This window comes from Cupressus sempervirens, chromosome 11 (genome assembly GCF_028749045.1).
Source record: "Cupressus sempervirens isolate cs-2001-9-10 chromosome 11, ASM2874904v1, whole genome shotgun sequence".
NCBI lineage: Eukaryota > Viridiplantae > Streptophyta > Pinopsida > Cupressales > Cupressaceae > Cupressus > Cupressus sempervirens.
Genome location: NC_143128.1, coordinates 393627473 through 393633472, shown reverse-complemented (window position 1 = coordinate 393633472; position 6000 = coordinate 393627473). Strand labels below are relative to the sequence as shown.

At 29.2% G+C, this 6000-nt stretch overlaps 1 pseudogene; it reads left to right on the top strand.

Moving 5' to 3' along the window:
* The first annotated feature begins 4044 nt into the window (after positions 1–4044).
* Positions 4045–6000, top strand: part of LOC149529679 (putative anion transporter 3, chloroplastic) — a 76104-nt pseudogene continuing 74148 nt past the window's right edge.

Here is a 6000-nt window from a genome sequence, read left to right as displayed (position 1 = left end):
TGATCATGCATAATTCATTGGATGAAAGCTATAATTAATAGTCCACTAGAAACTATGTTGAAGATAATGTGTTGATTCCTAAAATTTGGGTAAGTCATATTCTTTTTTAATCCCTCAAAATCTAGAACCTTTATCTTAACTCCTGTAAAGTCAAACCCACTCTAAAACATCATAAAAGTATATACATAAAATATAAGAAACTTATTCTTAAATGTTGCATTTTATGTATATGATCCCAATACTAAAATTGGCATGCGTGTACTCTATTTAAAATGATTTTCTAGTCTTTAATGACCTCCCCATAAGGTGTTTTATCCACTACATTTTGATAGTACAATCATGCTATAGTGCACCCCCTCTTATAGTGAGTGCATTTCATAATGTATTGGAATTCATCAAACCAAAGGCTTGGATTGGCCTTGGAGATCACACCCAAAGCTTGGAGGACTCAAATAGGTCTAAGGTATATTTTCCAAAAGGCATGTAAAAAATGCTTATCTTTTTCTATGTGGCCTCCATCAGGTTTCCTCATGGTTCAATATCAAGAAAATCAGGCTATATGACATTTTAGATCTCTATGTTAGCTATCTAATCAAGTAATTTATTTTGTATTTAGACTATTTTAAGCCTTTCAACTATATTTTCTTTTGAATGTATCTCCAGTTTTTGTCAAAAGCTGTAATGCCCTGCCAAGGGATCCAAAGAATTTCACTAAGTTTACCAAACAATTTTTTTTTTTTAAACATGAGAGATAAACCATTCACAACTTATACATAGTAACGGAAGCAATAGCAACAATTCAAATAAACATAACATAACAGATTACATTCTTCATGGATCCCTTAATGTTGTATCACATCTAAATTAACTATTCATCTAACATCACATCCTTAGCAATGAAACATCCAACATTCTTAAACCATATACAAGTGTCTTTTTGTAATTACATTTTAGATTGCTCAATCATCCACTGTAAATAAAGTACATCATCATCTAATATTAATCCATGATGCAATTAAAGTAAATGAAACCACATGTCATACATGATACAACATCACAAAATATGTAAACATCCATCATAAAAGATAACCATGAATTACAAACATAAATAACTAAGTGCACGGTTCCTCCCAACCGTTAATAGTATCATTAGACCATCGTGGATCCTAGTCATCCCTCCATGCGTAACATTCCAAAGAACCAAAGAGATCATCAGTATAAACATAGTAGGAATGTCACTCCTAAAAACATCCTACTAATATGCAAAGTAAAGCATAAGACATATGCAAATCATCAATGTGAGAAACATACCAGTAAATACATCCATCATAGGGTATATCATCTATCATAATGATCCAAGAATAGAATGAAGATAAATACCAACCAAGAATACTCCAGCCACGGTGTCTCAGACGGATCTCAAATGATAAGAGTGGAAAAACACTACCACCCGACCGCGTGGAACCTAAGTGGTCCACTCTCACCATGCTGAGGAGATAATCTCAAGTCCCAAATAGGCTATCAAAACCACAAAGTATAAATCTCTAAAAGTCTAGGAATCCTAAAAGTATACTAACTCAAAAGTTCCATCACACAAAATTGACATCTAATTCCTAGAGGCACAACAATAACATGTAAGAAACCTACTCTGCAAGTGGGAAAGTGTCATTGCATTTATCATGTACAAGTTACCCTGGCAGTTAGCTAAACTCCACGCATCCATACTGATCTTATCCGGCCACTAGTATCCTCTCATACTGACGAGGCATACTACGGAATGCACGGTCGCAACCATGCGTTCTCACTACTCCCATCCTAGCCTGTACAAGCACTCAAGGCATGGGCGAGAACATAATAACAATTATCTTTTTAGATTTATTTAATCCCCATTTAGTGTGTAAATGTTATCACTTATTAACCAAACTTACAATGAGTTACCCTGGCAGCCACTTAGGGCCTCGGCCCCCATTGCAAGCCACTTCCCGACACTACAAGTAGATTACCTACCCTAAGCTCATGGAATCATAAATCTCAAAATCACAAAAGATAACCCATAATAAAATCATCAAATATGCATAAAAGCATCAAATATCCATAATAAGAATCATCAAATCTCCATGAGCATTTGGAAAAGCATCCATAGAAAATCATGATCACAACAGTTCTCTATTGGAAACTGAAGGTATCACTGATAATCATAATAATTATTGGTTCTTAATAACCAAAATATATCTCAAAATAAATCACAATATCGATTGGTTCTCAACAAGAAACCAAGAATATCTCACAATCATCCTGATCAAAGACTCCAAAATGGTTGAGTAAAAACATGTCACAACATGACATGATCAAGAAACAAATCCACATTTCAGTCCCATCATGGCGACTAAATAATAATCCAAGGATAACTGATCGATGACCCAAAAATGATTAGCTCAAATATCTCATACACATACATCTCAGCTTCACACATGAAGACTGATGAACAATACAAATATTTCATAGAGCATATGATCACATTACCATGTTTGGGCTTATAAAGATCGAGACCAAATAAGATCAACATGTCACCACATCTCATAACCCCCGAGCCTCTGGTAACAACCTAAGACTGGTCAACACTAGTCAAACCAAAACCCAAAACAAGAAGCATAGAGAATACATGATGCAAACACATCTTTTGGTTTACTAAATTCACATAGTTGAATAATGTGTAGGAGTTTCCAGTTTTCTGTTTGCAAGTATACTTTCAAGTGTCTTAAGTTTCATCATTTGACCTACAAGTCAACCCAATTGTTCCCCGATAGCATTATCCTTCCATTATTAAGAATTACATTCTAAGAATAACTTAAGGATAAATATTTACTCATTAAATCATTTGCTTTATTTGCTAAGATCCATAGTACTAATTGGATAACTCTTCCTTAATGTTACTTCTACATTTTAACATAATCAAATGATCATTATTCATTCATAAAGGAACCAATTATCAATCTTCGAATAAGAAGATTATAACTTTATTAAAACGATCAATTTAGTCAATCAATTAACATAGGTACACCATCCATGACCTATTAACATTCTAATAGTTTTCAATTAGAACTTACTTAAGTATTACTAAAGTTTGAGTCTTTTAATTTAATTGTTATCATCGTTGACAACCATATAATATCTAAAGTCATTATTCAAGTCATAAGGCTTACCAACTTCGATACTTAACAACTCCACTATAGAATCGTTATTAGCATATTAATTAATACTCTATTACATAACTTAATTATTAGTTAAATTTAATTAATTCTTCAATTAATTATATTAATTAATAATTACATATCCTGATTAACAACTCAATGCATATCATTTGATTAACAATAACTTCATGAATTTAAGATTTAACCAGGTCCCACTTCATCAACATTCAAATTAATAATTTAATAATAACTTGTTAATGACTAATAACAAGTTATATCAAAAATAAATCTACAATATCAATTTCACCATTATTGTTAATGAATTTTAATGCCGATAACAATAATTAGAAACTTCAATTTATAACATTCCCTATCAAATAGCCTTAATTTAATTAAGCTAATTATTAATTCTTCAAGCCAAATTTCACAAATTCAAACAAACTAATATCTCTCTTTTTATTTTTATTTTTTATTTAATAATAATTAACAAATTATTATTAAATCAAAATCCGTATTTAACAATATTCAACATTTATAACCAACAATATTAAAGTCAAACATTGGATGGATATATATATATATATATATAATAATAATTATTAAATCACATATTTAATCCCTATATATATATTAATAAACTTAATAATATAATAATTATTCTAAACATGAAATACTATTAACAACTAATTTCACATCATATCAAATAATGAAATATCGAAATACACACATTATAAATTACATATATATGAAACAACATATATATTAACCCGCGTTATGTAAGACTTAAACGCTTTTTTTAATAAAAAAAAATGCAATAAAAAAAAAACAAAGAATCGCTCTCATTTAATTTAAAATGGGCCGTGTGCTAATGGCTGCTGCCGCAGTCGCAGGTACGGCTGCATTAGAAGACCGTAGGTCGGCAAATAAAAAGGAAGGGTGGGGTGAGGTAATACCCCCACCCACTAATATTTATTTATTTTAATAAACGTTTTCTTCAAAACGTAAATCGCTTGTGCGATCCATATTTTAAATATTGTTTCATTGCGATAATAAAACAGTATTTTTAATCAAGTATATACATATATGTATATATATTTATATGTATATACGTACATGTATATATATATATATATATATATATATATATATATATATATATATATATATATATATATATATATATATATATATATATAAGTATATATGTGTATCTATATATATATATATATATATGCATTTCTTATCAAGTATATTGTATTTTAATAAGCATATATATATACGCAAATCGTTACCAAGAATCATTACATTTCAGTATTTTACATTATAAATATAAATATATATATATTTATAAAAGAATGCAGATTCTATATATATAAAAAAGAGAACATATATAACTTTAAATAAGAAGGGCTTTCAAATTCTTTAAATTAAGAAATTTTCCTTTAAATTAATTGTTCTCTAAATCTGCTTGTTAATTCCATCTAATAGGTTTGACTATTAGTTTGAAAACAATTTCAAATCTATTTGTCAATTTGATTCTAATTTCGAACCCGAACCCGTTTAGATCTAATTTCTTCCTTAATTGGATCTAGGGTTTTTCTACTGTTTTCTTCTCAACCAAATAGCATATCTAGATTCCAATTTAAAAATTACAGATCCAATCATAGAAAATATTCAGACACATATAACAAACACGAGGAAGATAGGAAGAGAAATAGTGCAAAGAGAGTATGCGAATATCACAAGTGCACTTGGACACTGATGCTAAATTTGCCATGCCTCAGAAGTCCATAGAAAATCCCTTCCTTCTCCATCATTCACAATTCTTCCAAGATCCAAGCCAACCGAATCTTCCAAGTGACTAGAAGTGCTAGAAGAAGCATAGAAGCATGTAGAAAATATATGAGTATATGAATCTTCTCCAATGCATGTAAGCTTTGAAGCTTCCATTTTAGCTTGAAGCTTGTAGCTTGTAGTTTCCATTCAACTTTCATTTAAGCTTGTCCAAACACACTAGGAGAGCCTCTATTTAAAGGCCTCTAATATGCATCTAGAGTGTCTCTAGAAACAACTAGAAGATAAGCATAACAATCAAGCATGAGTCTTCTCCAACCTTCTAGATGATTCTTAAGGTTGTAGACACCATGTGCTCAAATAGAATGCTAACTTCTAAGTGTAGACAACTTGTGCATACTTAGAGTGCAATCTCCTGTGTTGTCTACATGACAACTCCCGAGAATTTGCAAATTCCTAAATATTAAAAATAATGCACATTAATTAATTTAATATTTACTTTACTCTTTCCAATTTAATTAATTTATTTATTAAATCTCATGCACTAACTTTAATAATTCCACTTTTCAATCTTAATATATTTATATTTTAAGCACATGAAATCTAGAATCTTTTAATAATTTTAAATATATTTTCCACTTTTAAATTTCATTTTCCAAAACTTAATTGCTAAAATATTTATTAGCTTTAATAATAATATTATTTAGTCATTTATTTAAAAATGAACTCCAAATATATATTATTATTAAAATAAATATTGTCACATTCCAAATTTAAACTTTTAACTTTTATCTTCACATTTAATTATTTTATTTAATTAATTTTCCAATTAATTAAATAAATATTAAAATACCATATTAATTTTTCATTTAATTAAACCATTAATTAAATCTTTTAATTAGGCTTAATTAATAGAAAATACTCCAAAGACTCACAAGGTAAAAAAATATGAAAACCCATCATAGCCAAAATACATACAAAATCAAACCAACGGTTAATATCATGAATTACGTCA